The sequence below is a fragment of the Stenella coeruleoalba genome (assembly GCF_951394435.1).
Source record: "Stenella coeruleoalba genome assembly, chromosome: 8".
Lineage (NCBI taxonomy): Eukaryota > Metazoa > Chordata > Mammalia > Artiodactyla > Delphinidae > Stenella > Stenella coeruleoalba.
Window position 1 is genome coordinate 109,153,736 of NC_137154.1, and position 24,234 is coordinate 109,177,969.

The window sequence follows — 24,234 nt, forward strand, 5'->3', positions numbered from 1 at the left end:
CTTGTAAACAGAGGCGTCCCAAACTTTGGGGTGGCTGTGTCTTTTTGATTTTAATTTCCCTAAGCTATAGGACCATAAGTGGAAGTGCCCTAGGCTCTGTTGTTTTGTTTTTTAGATGTTTCAGGAAACACCATACACTTCTCCCGAGTGTCTGTTGGCAATTTACATCCCGCCCATCAGCATAACAAGGCTCCCAGTTCTCCATGGCCTGTCCTGCCTTTCTGGATTTTACACTTTTTTCAGATGGCCCTTTTGACCGGGGGGAAGTGAGACTTCATTGTAGTGCAGATTTCCTTTGCAAGCTTGCTTGGTTGGCCAAAAAGGGCGTATGCGTTTTTTCCTGAATATATTCAGGAAAAAACGCATACGCCCTTTTTGGCCAAGTGCATCATTGTGGACGTTCTGCCTCTTTTCCTATGCTTTCAATGCAATTCCAGTCTACCTCCTGAAATCGGTTTCCTGCAATTCTGCCCCGCTTTCAAGTCCTCTTGGCAGCCTTACTTCAGTCTATTTTTGGACGATAGCTGTCATTTACAACTCTGCAGGTTTGTGAATTACAGTGCCCCTGAGCTCCTTTCTTCAACTCGCTTTCTTGTGACCTGGCCGCAACACCGCAGGATGGCTTCAGGCCCTAATCTGGTTCCGGCCCGGCATGCTGAACCTTTGGTTAATTCCTCTTCCTGGTGGGAAATGAGAGTTAAATTTGCCCGTCCAGACACCTCCAGCTAGCCTCTCATTAGTTCTCGCTATTCCTGTTCATCTTCCGCAGAAATTGCAAACTGGGCCAAACAGGAGGTTAAAGGGACTGACTCTCCAAGTCGGGAGAGTGTTATTAAAGCGTCTGGAATGTTGCACCCGAGTACCAGGGTAGGAAAACTGAGACATATTTGAACACGTCTCCCGTTCACATGGTTGATCATACTCTGGGTTCCACATGCATGTTTTAGCTGAAGGAAGAATACCTTAAACCTGGGTAGTTGAAACCCGTGGAATGGGTACCATGCAATATGACTTTAAAGGGTCTTCATTTGCTCACCGAACCTCTCCAATCCTATCACTGCTGCGTTTATGCCCCTGTACACACGCTTGATTCTCTTTTGGAGACATAGCAATCCATAGGTTTTAAGATACTTACTAGTCAGGTACATTCTTAGGCGTTTAATATGCGGTGTTGAGTCCATTTCGTTGAGCAAGGAGTAGCTCTTGTCTATTCCATATTTGGCTTAAGGAACTTTATCTGTGCTCATTTCAATCTCTGGTTTTATGCAGCACCCCAACTCACCTTTCCCCTTAAGCAAGCATAAGTTGGTTTTCTAAATTTGAGACCCTGTTCTGTTCTGTAATTCAGTTCCTGTGTAGCCAAGTTTACATTCCGTGTATTACTGATATCTTATGATGTTTCTTTTTCTGTGTGACTTATTTCAGTTAGAATCATCATACCTGAATCCACTCATTGTTCTGCTAAGGGCCTGATGACATAGATTTCATTGCTGAGTGATATTGCTTTGTAAGTAAATACCACAACTTCTTTATCCATTTTTCACTTTCTGTGATATTGAACTTGTACGGTAAACGAGGTTCTTGTAAACAGAGGCGTCCCAAACTTTGGGGTGGCTGTGTCTTTTTAATTTTAATTTCCCTAAGCTATAGGACCATAAGTGGAAGTGCCCTAGGCTCTGTTGCTTTGTTTTTTAGATGTTTCAGGAAACACCATACACTTCTCCCGAGTGTCTGTTGGCAATTTACATCCCGCCCATCAGCATAACAAGGCTCCCAGTTCTCCATGGCCTGTCCTGCCTTTCTGGATTTTACACTTTTTTCAGATGGCCCTTTTGACCGGGGGGAAGTGAGACTTCATTGTAGTGCAGATTTCCTTTGCAAGTTTGCTTGGTTGGTCAAAAAGGGCGTATGTGTTTTTTCCTGAATATATTCAGGAAAAAACGCATACGCCCTTTTTGGCCAAGTGCATCATTGTGGACGTTCTGCCTCTTTTCCTATGCTTTCAATGCAATTCCAGTCTACCTCCTGAAATCGGTTTCCTGCAATTCTGCCCCGCTTTCAAGTCCTCTTGGCAGCCTTACTTCAGTCTATTTTTGGACGATAGCTGTCATTTATAACTCTGCAGGTTTGTGAATTACAGTGCCCCTGAGCTCCTTTCTTCAACTCGCTTTCTTGTGACCTGGCCGCAACACCGCAGCATGGCTTCAGGCCCTAATCTGGTTCCGGCACGGCACGCTGAGCCTTTGGTTATTTCCTCTTCCTGGTGGGAAATGAGAGTTAAATTTGCCCGTCCAGACACCTCCAGCTAGCCTCTCATTGGTTCTCGCTATTCCTGTTCATCTTCCGCAGAAATTGCAAACTGTGCCAAACAGGAGGTTAAAGGCGCTGACTCTCCAAGTGGGGAGAGTGTTAGTAAAGCGTCTGGAATGTTGCACCCGAGTACCAGGGGAGGAAAACTGAGACATATTTGAACACGTCTCCCAATCACATGGTTGATCATACTCTGGGTTCCACATGCATGTTTTAGCTGAAGGAAGAATACCTAAAACCTGGGTAGTTGAAACCCGTGGAATGGGTACCATGCAATATGACTTCAAAGGGTCTTCATTTGCTCACCGAACCTCTCCAATCCTATCACTGCTGCGTTTATGCCCCTGTACACATGCTTGATTCTCTTTCGGAGACATAGCAATCCATAGGTTTTAAGATACTTACTAGTCAGGTACATTCTTAGGCGTTTAATATGCGGTGTTGAGTCCATTTCGTTGAGCAAGGAGTAGCTCTTGCCTATTCCATATTTGGCTTAAGGAACTTTATCTGTGCTCATTTCAATCTCTGGTTTTATGCAGCAACCCAACTCACCTTTCCCCTTAAGCAAGCATAAGTTGGTTTTCTAAATTTGAGAACCTGTTCTGTTTTGGAATTCAGTTCCTGTGTAGCCAAGTTTACATTCCGTGTATTAGTGATATCTTATGATGTTTCTTTTTCTGTGTGACTTATTTCAGTTAGAATCATCGTACCTGAATCTACTCATTATGCTGCTACGGGCCTGATGACATAGATTTCATTGCTGAGTGATACTGCATTGTATGTAAGTACCACAAGTTCTTTATCCATTTTTCACTTTCTGTGATATTGAACTTGTACGGTAAACGAGGTTCTTGTAAACAGAGGCGTCCCAAACTTTGGGGTGGCTGTGTCTTTTTGCTTTTAATTTCCCTAAGCTATAGGACCATAAGTGGAAGTGCCCTAGGCTCTGTTGCTTTGTTTTTTAGATGTTTCAGGAAACACCATACACTTCTCCCCAGTGTCTGTTGGCAATTTACATCCCGCCCATCAGCATAACAAGGCTCCCAGTTCTCCATGGCCTGTCCTGCCTTTCTGGATTTTACACTTTTTTCAGATGGCCCTTTTGACCGGGGGGAAGTGAGACTTCATTGTAGTGCAGATTTCCTTTGCAAGTTTGCTTGGTTGGCCAAAAAGGGCGTATGCGTTTTTTCCTGAATATATTCAGGAAAAAACGCATACGCCCTTTTTGGCCAAGTGCATCATTGTGGACGTTCTGCCTCTTTTCCTATGCTTTCAATGCAATTCCAGTCTACCTCCTGAAATCGGTTTCCTGCAATTCTGCCCCGCTTTCAAGTCCTCTTGGCAGCCTTACTTCAGTCTATTTTTGGACGATAGCTGTCATTTATAACTCTGCAGGTTTGTGAATTACAGTGCCCCTGAGCTCCTTTCTTCAACTCGCTTTCTTGTGACCTGGCCGCAACACCGCAGGATGTCTTCAGGCCCTAATCTGGTTCTGGCACGGCACGCTGAGCCTTTGGTTAATTCCTCTTCCTGGTGGGAAATGAGAGTTAAATTTGCCCATCCAGACACCTCCAGCTAGTCTCTCATTGGTTCTCGCTATTCCTGTTCATCTTCCACAGAAATTGCAAACTGGGCCAAACAGGAGGTTAAAGGGACTGACTCGCCAAGTGGGGAGAGTGTTAGTAAAGCGTCTGGAATGTTGCACCCGAGTACCAGGGTACGAAAACTGAGACATATTTGAACACGTCTCCCGATCACATGGTTGATCATACTCTAGGTTCCACATGCATGTTTTAGCTGAAGGAAGAATACCTTAAACCTGGATAGTTGAAACCCGTGGAATGGGTACCATGCAATATGACTTCAAAGGGTCTTCATTTGCTCACGAACCTCTCCAATCCTATCACTGCTGCGTTTATGCCCTTGTACACATGCTTGATTCTCTTTCGGACATAGCAATCCATAGGTTTTAAGATACTTACTAGTCAGGTACATTCTTAGGCGTTTAATATGCGGTGTTGAGTCCATTTCATTGAGCAAGGAGTAGCTCTTGTCTATTCCATATTTGGCTTAAGGAACTTTATCTGTGCTCATTTCAATCTCTGGTTTTATGCAGCACCCCAACTCACCTTTCCCCTTAAGCAAGCATAAGTTGGTTTTCTAAATTTGAGACCCTGTTCTGTTCTGTAATTCAGTTCCTGTGTAGCCAAGTTTACATTCCGTGTATTACTGATATCTTATGATGTTTCTTTTTCTGTGTGACTTATTTCAGTTAGAATCATCATACCTGAATCCACTCATTGTGCTGCTAAGGGCCTGATGACATAGATTTCATTGCTGAGTGATATTGCTTTGTAAGTAAATACCACAACTTCTTTATCCATTTTTCACTTTCTGCGATGTTGAACTTGTACTGTAAACGAGGTTCTTGTAAACAGAGGCGTCCCAAACTTTGGGGTGGCTGTGTCTTTTTGATTTTAATTTCCCTAAGCTATAGGACCATAAGTGGCAGTGCCCTAGGCTCTGTTGCTTTGTTTTTTAGATGTTTCAGGAAACACCATACACTTCTCCCGAGTGTCTGTTGGCAATTTACATCCCGCCCATCAGCATAACAAGGCTCCCAGTTCTCCATGGCCTGTCCTGCCTTTCTGGATTTTACACTTTTTTCAGATGGCCCTTTTGACCGGGGGAAAGTGAGACTTCATTGTAGTGCAGATTTCCTTTGCAAGCTTGCTTGGTTGGCCAAAAATGGCGTATGCGTTTTTTCCTGAATATATTCAGGAAAAAACGCATACGCCCTTTTTGGCCAAGTGCATCATTGTGGACGTTCTGCCTCTTTTCCTATGCTTTCAATGCAATTCCAGTCTACCTCCTGAAATCGGTTTCCTGCAATTCTGCCCCGCTTTCAAGTCCTCTTGGCAGCCTTACTTCAGTCTATTTTTGGACGATAGCTGTCATTTATAACTCTGCAGGTTTGTGAATTACAGTGCCCCTGAGCTCCTTTCTTCAACTCGCTTTCTTGTGACCTGGCCGCAACACCGCAGGATGGCTTCAGGCCCTAATCTGGTTCCGGCCCGGCATGCTGAGCCTTTGGTTAATTCCTCTTCCTGGTGGGAAATGAGAGTTAAATTTGCCCGTCCAGACACCTGCAGCTAGCCTCTCATTGGTTCTCGCTATTCCTGTTCATCTTCCGCAGAAATTGCAAACTGGGCCAAACAGGAGGTTAAAGGGACTGACTCTCCAAGTCGGGAGAGTGTTAGTAAAGCGTCTGGAATGTTGCACCCGAGTACCAGGGGAGGATAACTGAGACATATTTGAACACGTCTCCCGATCACTTGGTTGATCATACTCTAGGTTCCACATGCATGTTTTAGCTGAAGGAAGAATACCTTAAACCTGGGTAGTTGAAACCCGTGGAATGAGTACCATGCAATATGACTTCAAAGGGTCTTCATTTGCTCACCGAACCTCTCCAATCCTATCACTGCTGCGTTTATGCCCCTGTACACATGCTTGATTCTCTTTCGGAGACATAGCAATCCCTAGGTTTTAAGATACTTACTAGTCAGGTACATTCTTAGGCATTTAATATGCGGTGTTGAGTCCATTTCTTTGAGCAAGGAGTAGCTCTTGTCTATTCCATATTTGGCTTAAGGAACTTTATCTGTGCTCATTTCAATCTCTGGTTTTATGCAGCACCCCAACTCACCTTTCCCCTTAAGCAAGCATAAGTTGGTTTTCTAAATTTGAGACCCTGTTCTGTTCTGTAATTCAGTTCCTGTGTAGCCAAGTTTACATTCCGTGTATTACTGATATCTTATGATGTTTCTTTTTCTGTGTGACTTATTTCAGTTAGAATCATCATACCTGAATCCACTCATTGTGCTACTAAGGGCCTGATGACACAGATTTCATTGCTGAGTGATATTGCTTTGTAAGTAAATACCACAACTTTTTTATCCATTTTTCACTTTCTGCGATGTTGAACTTGTACTGTAAACGAGGTTCTTGTAAACAGAGGCGTCCCAAACTTTGGGGTGGCTGTGTCTTTTTTATTTTAATTTCCCTAAGCTATAGGACCATAAGTGGCAGTGCCCTAGGCTCTGTTGCTTTGTTTTTTAGATGTTTCAGGAAACACCATACACTTCTCCTGTGTGTCTGTTGGTAAATTACATCCCGCCCATCAGCATAACAAGGCTCCCAGTTCTCCATGGCCTGTCCTGCCTTTCTGGATTTTACACTTTTTTCAGATGGCCCTTTTGACCGGGGGGAAGTGAGACTTCATTGTAGTGCAGATTTCCTTTGCAAGCTTGCTTGGTTGGCCAAAAAGGGCGTATGCGTTTTTTCCTGAATATATTCAGGAAAAAACGCATACGCCCTTTTTGGCCAAGTGCATCATTGTGGACGTTCTGCCTCTTTTCCTATGCTTTCAATGCAATTCCAGTCTACCTCCTGAAATCGGTTTCCTGCAATTCTGCCCCGCTTTCAAGTCCTCTTGGCAGCCTTACTTCAGTCTATTTTTGGACGATAGCTGTCATTTATAACTCTGCAGGTTTGTGAATTACAGTGCCCCTGAGCTCCTTTCTTCAACTCGCTTTCTTGTGACCTGGCCGCAACACCGCAGCATGGCTTCAGGCCCTAATCTGGTTCCGGCACGGCACGCTGAGCCTTTGGTTATTTCCTCTTCCTGGTGGGAAATGAGAGTTAAATTTGCCCGTCCAGACACCTCCAGCTAGCCTCTCATTGGTTCTCGCTATTCCTGTTCATCTTCCGCAGAAATTGCAAACTGTGCCAAACAGGAGGTTAAAGGCGCTGACTCTCCAAGTGGGGAGAGTGTTAGTAAAGCGTCTGGAATGTTGCACCCGAGTACCAGGGGAGGAAAACTGAGACATATTTGAACACGTTTCCCAATCACATGGTTGATCATACTCTGGGTTCCACATGCATGTTTTAGCTGAAGGAAGAATACCTAAAACCTGGGTAGTTGAAACCCGTGGAATGGGTACCATGCAATAAGACTTCAAAGGGTCTTCATTTGCTCACCGAACCTCTCCAATCCTATCACTGCTGCGTTTATGCCCCTGTACACATGCTTGATTCTCTTTCGGAGACATAGCAATCCATAGGTTTTAAGATACTTACTAGTCAGGTACATTCTTAGGCGTTTAATATGCGGTGTTGAGTCCATTTCGTTGAGCAAGGAGTAGCTCTTGTCTATTCCATATTTGGCTTAAGGAACTTTATCTGTGCTCATTTCAATCTCTGGTTTTATGCAGCACCCCAACTCACCTTTCCCCTTAAGCAAGCATAAGTTGGTTTTCTAAATTTGAGAACCTGTTCTGTTTTGGAATTCAGTTCCTGTGTAGCCAAGTTTACATTCCGTGTATTAGTGATATCTTATGATGTTTCTTTTTCTGTGTGACTTATTTCAGTTAGAATCATCGTACCTGAATCTACTCATTATGCTGCTACGGGCCTGATGACATAGATTTCATTGCTGAGTGATACTGCATTGTACGTAAGTACCACAAGTTCTTTATCCATTTTTCACTTTCTGTGATATTGAACTTGTACGGTAAATGAGGTTCTTGTAAACAGAGGCGTCCCAAACTTTGGGGTGGCTGTGTCTTTTTGCTTTTAATTTCCCTAAGCTATAGGACCATAAGTGGAAGTGCCCTAGGCTCTGTTGCTTTGTTTTTTAGATGTTTCAGGAAACACCATACACTTCTCCCCAGTGTCTGTTGGCAATTTACATCCCGCCCATCAGCATAACAAGGCTCCCAGTTCTCCATGGCCTGTCCTGCCTTTCTGGATTTTACACTTTTTTCAGATGGCCCTTTTGACCGGGGGGAAGTGAGACTTCATTGTAGTGCAGATTTCCTTTGCAAGTTTGCTTGGTTGGCCAAAAAGGGCGTATGCGTTTTTTCCTGAATATATTCAGGAAAAAACGCATACGCCCTTTTTGGCCAAGTGCATCATTGTGGACGTTCTGCCTCTTTTCCTATGCTTTCAATGCAATTCCAGTCTACCTCCTGAAATCGGTTTCCTGCAATTCTGCCCCGCTTTCAAGTCCTCTTGGCAGCCTTACTACAGTATATTTTTGGACGATAGCTGTCATTTATAACTCTGCAGGTTTGTGAATTACAGTGCCCCTGAGCTCCTTTCTTCAACTCGCTTTCTTGTGACCTGGCCGCAACACCGCAGGATGTCTTCAGGCCCTAATCTGGTTCTGGCATGGCACGCTGAGCCTTTGGTTAATTCCTCTTCCTGGTGGGAAATGAGAGTTAAATTTGCCCATCCAGACACCTCCAGCTAGTCTCTCATTGGTTCTCGCTATTCCTGTTCATCTTCCACAGAAATTGCAAACTGGGCCAAACAGGAGGTTAAAGGGACTGACTCGCCAAGTGGGGAGAGTGTTAGTAAAGCGTCTGGAATGTTGCACCCGAGTACCAGGGTACGAAAACTGAGACATATTTGAACACGTCTCCCGATCACATGGTTGATCATACTGTAGGTTCCATATGCATGTTTTAGCTGAAGGAAGAATACCTTAAACCTGGGTAGTTGAAACCCGTGGAATGGGTACCATGCAATATGACTTCAAAGGGTCTTCATTTGCTCACGAACCTCTCCAATCCTATCACTGCTGCGTTTATGCCCCTGTACACATGCTTGATTCTCTTTCGGAGACATAGCAATCCATAGGTTTTAAGATACTTACTAGTCAGGTACATTCTTAGGCGTTTAATATGCGGTGTTGAGTCCATTTCGTTGAGCAAGGAGTAGCTCTTGTCTATTCCATATTTGGCTTAAGGAACTTTATCTGTGCTCATTTCAATCTCTGGTTTTATGCAGCACCCCAACTCACCTTTCCCCTTAAGCAAGCATAAGTTGGTTTTCTAAATTTGAGACCCTGTTCTGTTCTGTAATTCAGTTCCTGTGTAGCCAAGTTTACATTCCGTGTATTACTGATATCTTATGATGTTTCTTTTTCTGTGTGACTTATTTCAGTTAGAATCATCATACCTGAATCCACTCATTGTGCTGCTAAGGGCCTGATGACATAGATTTCATTGCTGAGTGATATTGCTTTGTAAGTAAATACCACAACTTCTTTATCCATTTTTCACTTTCTGCGATGTTGAACTTGTACTGTAAACGAGGTTCTTGTAAACAGAGGCGTCCCAAACTTTGGGGTGGCTGTGTCTTTTTGATTTTAATTTCCCTAAGCTATAGGACCATAAGTGGCAGTGCCCTAGGCTCTGTTGCTTTGTTTTTTAGATGTTTCAGGAAACACCATACACTTCTCCTGAGTGTCTGTTGGAAATTTACATCCCGCCCATCAGCATAACAAGGCTCCCAGTTCTCCATGGCCTGTCCTGCCTTTCTGGATTTTACACTTTTTTCAGATGGCCCTTTTGACCGGGGGGAAGTGAGACTTCATTGTAGTGCAGATTTCCTTTGCAAGTTTGCTTGGTTGGCCAAAAAGGGCGTATGCGTTTTTTCCTGAATATATTCAGGAAAAAACGCATACGCCCTTTTTGGCCAAGTGCATCATTGTGGACGTTCTGCCTCTTTTCCTATGCTTTCAATGCAATTCCAGTCTACCTCCTGAAATCGGTTTCCTGCAATTCTGCCCCGCTTTCAAGTCCTCTTGGCAGCCTTACTTCAGTCTATTTTTGGACGATAGCTGTCATTTATAACTCTGCAGGTTTCTGAATTACAGTGCCCCTGAGCTCCTTTCTTCAACTCGCTTTCTTGTGACCTGGCCGCAACACCGCAGGATGTCTTCAGGCCCTAATCTGGTTCTGGCACGGCACGCTGAGCCTTTGGTTAATTCCTCTTCCTGGTGGGAAATGAGAGTTAAATTTGCCCGTCCAGACACCTCCAGCTAGCCTCTCATTGGTTCTCGCTATTCCTGTTCATCTTCCACAGAAATTGCAAACTGGGCCAAACAGGAGGTTAAAGGGACTGACTCTCCAACTTGGGAGAGTTTTAGTAAAGCGTCTGGAATGTTGCACCCGAGTACCAGGGTACGAAAACTGAGACATATTTGAACACGTCTCCCGATCACATGGTTGATCATACTCTAGGTTCCACATGCATGTTTTAGCTGAAGGAAGAATACCTTAAACCTGGATAGTTGAAATCCGTGGAATGGGTACCATGCAATATGACTTCAAAGGGTCTTCATTTGCTCACGAACCTCTCCAATCCTATCACTGCTGCGTTTATGCCCCTGTACACATGCTTGATTCTCTTTCGGAGACATAGCAATCCATAGGTTTTAAGATACTTACTAGTCAGGTACATTCTTAGGCGTTTAATATGCGGTGTTGAGTCCATTTCGTTGAGCAAGGAGTAGCTCTTTTCTATTCCATATTTGGCTTAAGGAACTTTATCTGTGCTCATTTCAATCTCTGGTTTTATGCAGCACCCCAACTCACCTTTACCCTTAAGCAAGCATAAGTTGGTTTTCTAAATTTGAGACACTGTTCTGTTCTGTAATTCAGTTCCTGTGTAGCCAAGTTTACATTCCGTGTATTACTGATATCTTATGATGCTTCTTTTTCTGTGAGACTTATTTCAGTTAGAATCATCATACCTGAATCCACTCATTGTGCTGCTAAGGGCCTGATGACACAGATTTCATTGCTGAGTGATATTGCTTTGTAAGTAAATACCACAACTTCTTTATCCATTTTTCACTTTCTGCGATGTTGAACTTGTACTGTAAACGAGGTTCTTGTAAACAGAGCCGTTCCAAACTTTGGGGTGGCTGTGTCTTTTTGATTTTAATTTCCCTAAGCTATAGGACCATAAGTGGAAGTGCCCTAGGTTCTGTTGCTTTGTTTTTTAGATGTTTCAGGAAACACCATACACTTCTCCCGAGTGGTTGTTGGCAATTTACATCCCGCCCATCAGCATAACAAGGCTCCCAGTTCTCCATGGCCTGTCCTGCCTTTCTGGATTTTACACTTTTTTCAGATGGCCCTTTTGACCGGGGGGATTTGAGACTTCATTGTAGTGCAGATTTCCTTTGCAAGCTTGCTTGGTTGGTCAAAAATGGCGTATGCGTTTTTTCCTGAATATATTCAGGAAAAAACGCATACGCCCTTTTTGGCCAAGTGCATCATTGTGGACGTTCTGCCTCTTTTCCTATGCTTTCAATGCAATTCCAGTCTACCTCCTGAAATCGGTTTCCTGCAATTCTGCCTCTTGGCTTTCAAGTCCTCTTGGCAGCCTTACTTCAGTCTATTTTTGGACGATAGCTGTCATTTATAACTCTGCAGGTTTGTGAATTACAGTGCCCCTGAGCTCCTTTCTTCAACTCGCTTTCTTGTGACCTGGCCGCAACACCGCAGCATGGTTTCAGGCCCTAATCTGGTTCCGGCACGGCACGCTGAGCCTTTGGTTATTTCCTCTTCCTGGTGGGAAATGAGAGTTAAATTTGCCCGTCCAGACACCTCCAGCTAGCCTCTCATTGGTTCTCACTATTCCTGTTCATCTTCCGCAGAAATTGCAAACTGTGCCAAACAGGAGGTTAAAGGCGCTGACTCTCCAAGTGGGGAGAGTGTTAGTAAAGCGTCTGGAATGTTGCACCCGAGTACCAGGGGAGGAAAACTGAGACATATTTGAACACGTCTCCCAATCACATGGTTGATCATACTCTGGGTTCCACATGCATGTTTTAGCTGAAGGAAGAATACCTAAAACCTGGGTAGTTGAAACCCGTGGAATGGGTACCATGCAATAAGACTTCAAAGGGTCTTCATTTTCTCACCGAACCTCTCCAATCCTATCACTGCTGCGTTTATGCCCCTGTACACATGCTTGATTCTCTTTCGGAGACATAGCAATCCATAGGTTTTAAGATACTTACTAGTCAGGTACATTCTTAGGCGTTTAATATGCGGTGTTGAGTCCATTTCGTTGAGCAAGGAGTAGCTCTTGTCTATTCCATATTTGGCTTAAGGAACTTTATCTGTGCTCATTTCAATCTCTGGTTTTATGCAGCACCCCAACTCACCTTTCCCCTTAAGCAAGCATAAGTTGGTTTTCTAAATTTGAGAACCTGTTCTGTTTTGGAATTCAGTTCCTGTGTAGCCAAGTTTACATTCCGTGTATTAGTGATATCTTATGATGTTTCTTTTTCTGTGTGACTTATTTCAGTTAGAATCATCGTACCTGAATCTACTCATTATGCTGCTACGGGCCTGATGACATAGATTTCATTGCTGAGTGATACTGCATTGTACGTAAGTACCACAAGTTCTTTATCCATTTTTCACTTTCTGTGATATTGAACTTGTACGGTAAACGAGGTTCTTGTAAACAGAGGCGTCCCAAACTTTGGGGTGGCTGTGTCTTTTTGCTTTTAATTTCCCTAAGCTATAGGACCATAAGTGGAAGTGCCCTAGGCTCTGTTGCTTTGTTTTTTAGATGTTTCAGGAAACACCATACACTTCTCCCCAGTGTCTGTTGGCAATTTACATCCCGCCCATCAGCATAACAAGGCTCCCAGTTCTCCATGGCCTGTCCTGCCTTTCTGGATTTTACACTTTTTTCAGATGGCCCTTTTGACCGGGGGGAAGTGAGACTTCATTGTAGTGCAGATTTCCTTTGCAAGTTTGCTTGGTTGGCCAAAAAGGGCGTATGCGTTTTTTCCTGAATATATTCAGGAAAAAACGCATACGCCCTTTTTGGCCAAGTGCATCATTGTGGACGTTCTGCCTCTTTTCCTATGCTTTCAATGCAATTCCAGTCTACCTCCTGAAATCGGTTTCCTGCAATTCTGCCCCGCTTTCAAGTCCTCTTGGCAGCCTTACTTCAGTCTATTTTTGGACGATAGCTGTCATTTATAACTCTGCAGGTTTCTGAATTACAGTGCCCCTGAGCTCCTTTCTTCAACTCGCTTTCTTGTGACCTGGCCGCAACACCGCAGGATGTCTTCAGGCCCTAATCTGGTTCTGGCACGGCACGCTGAGCCTTTGGTTAATTCCTCTTCCTGGTGGGAAATGAGAGTTAAATTTGCCCGTCCAGACACCTCCAGCAAGCCTCTCATTGGTACTCGCTATTCCTGTTCATCTTCCACAGAAATTGCAAACTGGGCCAAACAGGAGGTTAAAGGGACTGACTCTCCAACTGGGGAGAGTTTTAGTAAAGCGTCTGGAATGTTGCACCCGAGTACCAGGGTACGAAAACTGAGACATATTTGAACACGTCTCCCGATCACATGGTTGATCATACTCTAGGTTCCACATGCATGTTTTAGCTGAAGGAAGAATACCTTAAACCTGGATAGTTGAAACCCGTGGAATGGGTACCATGCAATATGACTTCAAAGGGTCTTCATTTGCTCACGAACCTCTCCAATCCTATCACTGCTGTGTTTATGCCCCTGTACACATGCTTGATTCTCTTTCAGAGACATAGCAATCCATAGGTTTTAAGATACTTACTAGTCAGGTACATTCTTAGGCGTTTAATATGCGGTGTTGAGTCCATTTCGTTGAGCAAGGAGTAGCTCTTGTCTATTCCATATTTGGCTTAAGGAACTTTATCTGTGCTCATTTCAATCTCTGGTTTTATGCAGCACCCCAACTCACCTTTACCCTTAAGCAAGCATAAGTTGGTTTTCTAAATTTGAGACACTGTTCTGTTCTGTAATTCAGTTCCTGTGTAGCCAAGTTTACATTCCGTGTATTACTGATATCCTATGATGCTTCTTTTTCTGTGAGACTTATTTCAGTTAGAATCATCATACCTGAATCCACTCATTGTGCTGCTAAGGGCCTGATGACACAGATTTCATTGCTGAGTGATATTGCTTTGTAAGTAAATACCACAACTTCTTTACCCATTTTTCACTTTCTGCGATGTTGAACTTGTACTGTAAACGAGGTTCTTGTAAACAGAGCCGTTCCAAACTTTGGGGTGGCTGTGTCTTTTTGATTTTAATTTCCCTAAGCTATAGGACCATAAGTGGAAGTGCCCTAGGTTCTGTTGCTTTGTTTTTTAGATGTTTCAGGAAACACCATACACTTCTCCGGAGTGGTTGTTGGCAATTTACATCCCGCCCATCAGCATAACAAGGCTCCCAGTTCTCCATGGCCTGTCCTGCCTTTCTGGATTTTACACTTTTTTCAGATGGCCCTTTTGACCGGGGGGATTTGAGACTTCATTGTAGTGCAGATTTCCTTTGCAAGCTTGCTTGGTTGGTCAAAAAGGGCGTATGCGTTTTTTCCTGAATATATTCAGGAAAAAACGCATACGCCCTTTTTGGCCAAGTGCATCATTGTGGACGTTCTGCCTCTTTTCCTATGCTTTCAATGCAATTCCAGTCTACCTCCTGAAATCGGTTTCCTGCAATTCTGCCTCTTGGCTTTCAAGTCCTCTTGGCAGCCTTACTTCAGTCTATTTTTGGACGATAGCTGTCATTTATAACTCTGCAGGTTTGTGAATTACAGTGCCCCTGAGCTCCTTTCTTCAACTCGCTTTCTTGTGACCTGGCCGCAACACCGCAGCATGGCTTCAGGCCCTAATCTGGTTCCGGCACGGCACGCTGAGCCTTTGGTTATTTCCTCTTCCTGGTGGGAAATGAGAGTTAAATTTGCCCGTCCAGACACCTCCAGCTAGCCTCTCATTGGTTCTCGCTATTCCTGTTCATCTTCCGCAGAAATTGCAAACTGTGCCAAACAGGAGGTTAAAGGCGCTGACTCTCCAAGTGGGGAGAGTGTTAGTAAAGCGTCTGGAATGTTGCACCCGAGTACCAGGGGAGGAAAACTGAGACATATTTGAACACGTCTCCCAATCACATGGTTGATCATACTCTGGGTTCCACATGCATGTTTTAGCTGAAGGAAGAATACCTAAAACCTGGGTAGTTGAAACCCGTGGAATGGGTACCATGCAATAAGACTTCAAAGGGTCTTCATTTGCTCACCGAACCTCTCCAATCCTATCACTGCTGCGTTTATGCCCCTGTACACATGCTTGATTCTCTTTCGGAGACATAGCAATCCATAGGTTTTAAGATACTTACTAGTCAGGTACATTCTTAGGCGTTTAATATGCGGTGTTGAGTCCATTTCGTTGAGCAAGGAGTAGCTCTTGTCTATTCCATATTTGGCTTAAGGAACTTTATCTGTGCTCATTTCAATCTCTGGTTTTATGCAGCACCCCAACTCACCTTTCCCCTTAAGCAAGCATAAGTTGGTTTTCTAAATTTGAGAACCTGTTCTGTTTTGGAATTCAGTTCCTGTGTAGCCAAGTTTACATTCCGTGTATTAGTGATATCTTATGATGTTTCTTTTTCTGTGTGACTTATTTCAGTTAGAATCATCGTACCTGAATCTACTCATTATGCTGCTACGGGCCTGATGACATAGATTTCATTGCTGAGTGATACTGCATTGTACGTAAGTACCACAAGTTCTTTATCCATTTTTCACTTTCTGTGATATTGAACTTGTACGGTAAACGAGGTTCTTGTAAACAGAGGCGTCCCAAACTTTGGGGTGGCTGTGTCTTTTTGCTTTTAATTTCCCTAAGCTATAGGACCATAAGTGGAAGTGCCCTAGGCTCTGTTGCTTTGTTTTTTAGATGTTTCAGGAAACACCATACACTTCTCCCCAGTGTCTGTTGGCAATTTACATCCCGCCCATCAGCATAACAAGGCTCCCAGTTCTCCATGGCCTGTCCTGCCTTTCTGGATTTTACACTTTTTTCAGATGGCCCTTTTGACCGGGGGGAAGTGAGACTTCATTGTAGTGCAGATTTCCTTTGCAAGTTTGCTTGGTTGGCCAAAAAGGGCGTATGCGTTTTTTCCTGAATATATTCAGGAAAAAACGCATACGCCCTTTTTGGCCAAGTGCATCATTGTGGACGTTCTGCCTCTTTTCCTATGCTTTCAATGCAATTCCAGTCTACCTCCTGAAATCGGTTTCCTGCAATTCTGCCCCGCTTTCAAGTCCTCTTGGCAGCCTTACTTCAGTCTATTTTTGGACGATAGCTGTCATTTATAACTCTGCAGGTTTGTGAATTACAGTGCCCCTGAGCTCCTTTCTTCAACTCGCTTTCTTGTGTCCTGGCCGCAACACCGCAGGATGTCTTCAGGCCCTAATCTGGTTCTGGCACGGCACGCTGAGCCTTTGGTTAATTCCTCTTCCTGGTGGGAAATGAGAGTTAAATTTGCCCATCCAGACACCTCCAGCTAGTCTCTCATTGGTTCTCACTATTCCTGTTCATCTTCCACAGAAATTGCAAACTGGGCCAAACAGGAGGTTAAAGGGACTGACTCGCCAAGTGGGGAGAGTGTTAGTAAAGCGTCTGGAATGTTGCACCCGAGTACCAGGGTACGAAAACTGAGACATATTTGAACACGTCTCCCGTTCACATTGTTGATCATACTCTAGGTTCCACATGCATGTTTTAGCTGAAGGAAGAATACCTTAAACCTGGATAGTTGAAACCCGTGGAATGGGTACCATGCAATATGACTTCAAAGGGTCTTCATTTGCTCACGAACCTCTCCAATCCTATCACTGCTGCGTTTATGCCCTTGTACACATGCTTGATTCTCTTTCGGAGACATAGCAATCCATAGGTTTTAAGATACTTACTAGTCAGGTACATTCTTAGGCGTTTAATATGCGGTGTTGAGTCCATTTCATTGAGCAAGGAGTAGCTCTTGTCTATTCCATATTTGGCTTAAGGAACTTTATCTGTGCTCATTTCAATCTCTGGTTTTATGCAGCACCCCAACTCACCTTTCCCCTTAAGCAAGCATAAGTTGGTTTTCTAAATTTGAGACCCTGTTCTGTTCTGTAATTCAGTTCCTGTGTAGCCAAGTTTACATTCCGTGTATTACTGATATCTTATGATGTTTCTTTTTCTGTGTGACTTATTTCAGTTAGAATCATCATACCTGAATCCACTCATTGTGCTGCTAAGGGCCTGATGACATAGAATTCATTGCTGAGTGATATTGCTTTGTAAGTAAATACCACAACTTCTTTATCCATTTTTCACTTTCTGCGATGTTGAACTTGTACTGTAAACGAGGTTGTTGTAAACAGAGGCGTCCCAAACTTTGGGGTGGCTGTGTCTTTTTGATTTTAATTTCCCTAAGCTATAGGACCATAAGTGGCAGTGCCCTAGGCTCTGTTGCTTTGTTTTTTAGATGTTTCAGGAAACACCATACACTTCTCCCGAGTGTCTGTTGGCAATTTACATCCCGCCCATCAGCATAACAAGGCTCCCAGTTCTCCATGGCCTGTCCTGCCTTTCTGGATTTTACACTTTTTTCAGATGGCCCTTTTGACCGGGGGAAAGTGAGACTTCATTGTAGTGCAGATTTCCTTTGCAAGCTTGCTTGGTTGGCCAAAAAGGGCGTATGCGTTTTTTCCTGAATATATTCAGGAAAAAACGCATACGCCCTTTTTGGCCAAGTGCATCATTGTGGACGTTCTGCCTCTTTTCCTATGCTTTCAATGCAATTCCAGTCTACCTCCTGAAATCGGTTTCCTGCAATTCTGCCCCGCTTTCAAGTCCTCTTGGCAGCCTTACTTCAGTCTATTTTTGGACGATAGCTGTCATTTATAACTCTGCAGGTTTGTGAATTACAGTGCCCCTGAGCTCCTTTCTTCAACTCGCTTTCTTGTGACCTGGCCGCAACACCGCAGGATGGCTTCAGGCCCTAATCTGGTTCCGGCCCGGCATGCTGAGCCTTTGGTTAATTCCTCTTCCTGGTGGGAAATGAGAGTTAAATTTGCCCGTCCAGACACCTGCAGCTAGCCTCTCATTGGTTCTCGCTATTCCTGTTCATCTTCCGCAGAAATTGCAAACTGGGCCAAACAGGAGGTTAAAGGGACTGACTCTCCAAGTCGGGAGAGTGTTAGTAAAGCGTCTGGAATGTTGCACCCGAGTACCAGGGGAGGATAACTGAGACATATTTGAACACGTCTCCCGATCACTTGGTTGATCATACTCTAGGTTCCACATGCATGTTTTAGCTGAAGGAAGAATACCTTAAACCTGGGTAGTTGAAACCCGTGGAATGGGTACCATGCAATATGACTTCAAAGGGTCTTCATTTGCTCACCGAACCTCTCCAATCCTATCACTGCTGCGTTTATGCCCCTGTACACATGCTTGATTCTCTTTCGGAGACATAGCAATCCCTAGGTTTTAAGATACTTACTAGTCAGGTACATTCTTAGGCATTTAATATGCGGTGTTGAGTCCATTTCTTTGAGCAAGGAGTAGCTCTTGTCTATTCCATATTTGGCTTAAGGAACTTTATCTGTGCTCATTTCAATCTCTGGTTTTATGCAGCACCCCAACTCACCTTTACCCTTAAGCAAGCATAAGTTGGTTTTCTAAATTTGAGACCCTGTTCTGTTCTGTAATTCAGTTCCTGTGTAGCCAAGTTTACATTCCGTGTATTACTGATATCTTATGATGTTTCTTTTTCTGTGTGACTTATTTCAGTTAGAATCATCATACCTGAATCCACTCATTGTGCTACTAAGGGCCTGATGACACAGATTTCATTGCTGAGTGATATTGCTTTGTAAGTAAATACCACAACTTTTTTATCCATTTTTCACTTTCTGCGATGTTGAACTTGTACTGTAAACGAGGTTCTTGTAAACAGAGCCGTTCCAAACTTTGGGGTGGCTGTGTCTTTTTGATTTTATATTCCCTAAGCTATAGGACCATAAGTGGAAGTGCCCTAGGCTCTGTTGCTTTGTTTTTTAGATGTTTCAGGAAACACCATACACTTCTCCCGAGTGGTTGTTGGCAATTTACATCCCGCCCATCAGCATAACAAGGCTCCCAGTTCTCCATGGCCTGTCCTGCCTTTCTGGATTTTACACTTTTTTCAGATGGCCCTTTTGACCGGGGGGAAGTGAGACTTCATTGTAGTGCAGATTTCCTTTGCAAGCTTGCTTGGTTGGCCAAAAAGGGCGTATGCGTTTTTTCCTGAATATATTCAGGAAAAAACGCATACGCCCTTTTTGGCCAAGTGCATCATTGTGGACGTTCTGCCTCTTTTCCTATGCTTTCAATGCAATTCCAGTCTACCTCCTGAAATCGGTTTCCTGCAATTCTGCCCCGCTTTCAAGTCCTCTTGGCAGCCTTACTTCAGTCTATTTTTGGACGATAGCTGTCATTTATAACTCTGCAGGTTTGTGAATTACAGTGCCCCTGAGCTCCTTTCTTCAACTCGCTTTCTTGTGACCTGGCCGCAACACCGCAGGATGTCTTCAGGCCCTAATCTGGTTCTGGCATGGCACGCTGAGCCTTTGGTTAATTCCTCTTCCTGGTGGGAAATGAGAGTTAAATTTGCCCATCCAGACACCTCCACCTTGTCTCTCATTGGTTCTCGCTATTCCTGTTCATCTTCCACAGAAATTGCAAACTGGGCCAAACAGGAGGTTAAAGGGACTGACTCTCCAAGTGGGGAGAGTGTTAGTAAAGCGTCTGGAATGTTGCACCCGAGTACCAGCGTACGAAAACTGAGACATATTTGAACACGTCTCCCGATCACATGGTTGATCATACTCTAGGTTCCACATGCATGTTTTAGCTGAAGGAAGAATACCTTAAACCTGGGTAGTTGAAACCCGTGGAATGGGTACCATGCAATATTTCTTCAAAGGGTCTTCATTTGCTCACGAACCTCTCCAATCCTATCACTGCTGCGTTTATGCCCCTGTACACATGCTTGATTATCTTTCGGAGACATAGCAATCCATAGGTTTTAAGATACTTACTAGTCAGGAACATTCTTAGGCGTTTAATATGGGGTGTTGAGTCCATTTCGTTGAGCAAGGAGTAGCTCTTGTCTATTCCATATTTGGCTTAAGGAACTTTATCTGTGCTCATTTCAATCTCTGGTTTTATGCAGCACCCCAACTCACCTTTACCCTTAAGCAAGCATAAGTTGGTTTTCTAAATTTGAGACCCTGTTCTGTTCTGTAATTCAGTTCCTGTGTAGCCAAGTTTACATTCCGTGTATTACTGATATCTTATGATGTTTCTTTTTCTGTGTGACTTATTTCAGTTAGAATCATCATACCTGAATCCACTCATTGTGCTGCTAAGGGCCTGATGACACAGATTTCATTGCTGAGTGATATTGCTTTGTATGTAAATACCACAACTTTTTTATCCATTTTTCACTTTCTGCGATGTTGAACTTGTACTGTAAACGAGGTTCTTGTAAACAGAGCCGTTCCAAACTTTGGGGTGGCTGTGTCTTTTTGATTTTAATTTCCCTAAGCTATAGGACCATAAGTGGAAGTGCCCTAGGTTCTGTTGCTTTGTTTTTTAGATGTTTCAGGAAACACCATACACTTCTCCCGAGTGGTTGTTGGCAATTTACATCCCGCCCATCAGCATAACAAGGCTCCCAGTTCTCCATGGCCTGTCCTGCCTTTCTGGATTTTACACTTTTTTCAGATGGCCCTTTTGACCAGGGGGAAGTGAGACTTTATTGTAGTGCAGATTTCCTTTGCAAGCTTGCTTGGTTGGCCAAAAAGGGCGTATGCGTTTTTTCCTGAATATATTCAGGAAAAAACGCATACGCCCTTTTTGGCCAAGTGCATCATTGTGGACGTTCTGCCTCTTTTCCTATGCTTTCAATGCAATTCCAGTCTACCTCCTGAAATCGGTTTCCTGCAATTCTGCCCCGCTTTCAAGTCCTCTTGGCAGCCTTACTTCAGTCTATTTTTGGACGATAGCTGTCATTTATAACTCTGCAGGTTTGTGAATTACAGTGCCCCTGAGCTCCTTTCTTCAACTCGCTTTCTTGTGAGCTGGCCGAAACACCGCAGGATGGCTTCAGGCCCTAATCTGGTTCCGGCACGGCACGCTGAGCCTTTGGTTAATTCCTCTTCCTGGTGGGAAATGAGAGTTAAATTTGCCCGTCCAGACACCTCCAGCTAGTCTCTCATTGGTTCTCGCTATTCCTGTTCATCTTCCGCAGAAATTGCAAACTGGGCCAAACAGGAGGTTAAAGGGACTGACTCTCCAAGTGGGGAGAGTGTTAGTAAAGCGTCTGGAATGTTGCACCCGAGTACCAGGGTACGAAAACTGAGACATATTTGAACACGTCTCCCGATCACATGGTTGATCATACTCTAGGTTCCACATGCATGTTTTAGCTGAAGGAAGAATACCTTAAACCTGGGTAGTTGAAACCCGTGGAATGGGTACCATGCAATATGACTTCAAAGGGTCTTCATTTGCTCACCGAACCTCTCCAATCCTATCACTGCTGCGTTTATGCCCCTGTACACATGCTTGATTCTCTTTCGGAGACATAGCAATCCATAGGTTTTAAGATACTTACTAGTCAGGTACATTCTTAGGCGTTTAATATGGGGTGTTGAGTCCATTTCATTGAGCAAGGAGTAGCTCTTGTCTATTCCATATTTGGCTTAAGGAACTTTATCTGTGCTCATTTCAATCTGGTTTTATGCAGCACCCCAACTCACCTTTACCCTTAAGCAAGCATAAGTTGGTTTTCTAAATTTGAGACCCTGTTCTGTTCTGTAATTCAGTTCCTGTGTAGCCAAGTTTACATTCCGTGTATTACTGATATCTTTTTTTTTTTTTGCCGTAACTACCTTTATTGGTATCGCTTGTGTATCAGTTCATCAAAACCTTTGTTTCATATTTCTCGCCTTAATCCCCTGAAAGTTCCAGATGGGCAAAAATACTTTTAAATACGCAGCTGGCTTCTGTCTTATGTGCTTAATATTATACATTTGTTGCTTGTTTTGCACATGTCTATGGCTGCACTACTTGCAAGACGAAAGTCACATATAAAAATACAGACTAATCGAAACACAAAAGTCAGCCATTGTCTAGAATGTGGTTTACAATACAGAGCTTGCAGACAACACAGACTATATATATAAGTCATCTGTCTGAAAACAGAAAGTAGTGTCTCATACTGACTCCGGAGAAAGGTGCTGACACACAGGGAAACTCACTGATGATTCTCCTTTATGTTTATTAGATAGATCAATACCAAATTATTTCACATATATTATATTCAATATCTATATATATATATCTTGTAACCAAATTCTGGTTTAAAAGTCACAAACCAACATGTAAATACAAAATGTTAGGAAGGGTTTAACATACATAGGGGAAAACATGTCTTATGCCTCGCAAAGACTTTCTACAATCTAGCATAAAGGCAAATGTGGTTGAAAAAAAAGGAAATCCATATACAATTACAGAAAAACATTTAGTCAAGCCACCTAATATAAAATATTTCAGATATCATGTCCAAAAACGTCCACGTGTTGCAGAGGTCTCTACAAATCAATTAGAATGACGTCAACAAGATCTGCAAACCGAAGTCTTAGCAAGTAAACGTGACTCATGCTTTTCTCTCTGAGACAATGAGGCTTGACGTTCAGTTAAAGGCAGGTAAACACGACTATGAAGAAACCCTTCTTTACAACAGCTTAACGGTACCCATTTAGGGCAATACACCCGCTTTCCCAGCTATGTGTGCACGCAGTGTTCTGTGATAAAATGACTCAGTTACTTTAAAAAAGCATAAATGGCAAAACAAAATAACCAGAACTCCGCGAAGCTGGTAAAACCACAAAGACACTGAAATCCAGCAACTCCTGAGAGGCTGAGAGATCAAATGAATCATAAAATCTGGATGACTCTGATTTGGGGTTTAACTTTGGTTAAAACTGAAAAGTCTGAAAAGAACCAATGTTTTGGAAGAAGCAGTGTCACTTGTAAACATCCTGCCACCTAACTAAAAGGACGGCCTCTTCTTCTAGACCCACGACTTAATAAGACAGGAAGCTCTCAACACACAGCGCTGGAGAAGATGGATTCCACAAGTCAAACTTGAGTGAAACTGTTCTAATGCAATGTACCAAACACGCGTTTGTTCTTAGGAAAAATTACAAAACTAACAAATATTTTTCTCCAGAATTATAAAAGATAAAATCTATGAATCAGTACTGTTATGTGATTACAGAACAATAGCCAACTGAAAAAAAAAAACAAAACACCAACCCACAGGCCGTCTACACCGTCCCCAATCCATTTCCTGCAGCCAGTACTTCCCACCTGCTCTGAGGACTGAGCCTTAGACACCGTTGACTGTATTTAAAGTTGAGTCAACAGTACTCTCTGTCTCTGGGGCAAAAGTAATGCAGCTCATTACTTACACACAACACTTGTTTCATTCTTCAGGACTTTCTTTGACGGGATTACTCAATGTTGGTTACTTTAAAGGTAACAAAAGGTGTCAGAAAAAAATGCCTTGGAATTCTTTTGCAATTCCACAAAGACACCTGGCAATCTGATACGTTCATTCCTCTCCCCATCACAATTTTTGTTTTTTAAAATTACAATTGACAACTCACGTAAGATGTAATTAATTTACTTAAAATAAGAGAGGGCTTTTCAATCAAGTATCCACGTTCCAAATAACTAAAACATTTAGTTAAATCTTTTAAATTAATCTTTTAATAAATCTTTAATTACTCGGTGCCAGTAATTAAGAGGTTGATTCCGTAAAATTCAAACTTGCACATAGGCGTGTCCCACTCAGAAAAGATTTCATACACTTAGCAACTTGTGCTTTTTGTCTCACCTTTTATAAGAAACACAGATTAATTTCAACTTCAGTTTTCCTTTCTGATGCAGACACGTGTACCTTGTGTAAGAAACGGTCTCCAGGCCACCTCCACGTGTAGACCTCAGCATTTCCTGAGAGTGTGAAGTCAACCCCTCCTCCAGGAGACTCTCGCCCTTTTGAGACATTCCCCCTTGCACCTTATGTTTGTCAGACTATGTTTACAGAAATCAGATGACTGGATGAAAACTCTACAGGACAGTCAAGGACAGACGAGAAGACGAGATGCA

At 43.2% G+C, this 24,234-nt stretch overlaps 1 long non-coding RNA gene across 32 annotated transcripts in view; it reads left to right on the forward strand.

Moving 5' to 3' along the window:
* The window catches only part of LOC307190093, a 1,314,632-nt gene that overhangs the window by 288,207 nt on the left and 1,002,191 nt on the right, over positions 1–24,234 (forward strand). The window lies entirely within an intron of this gene.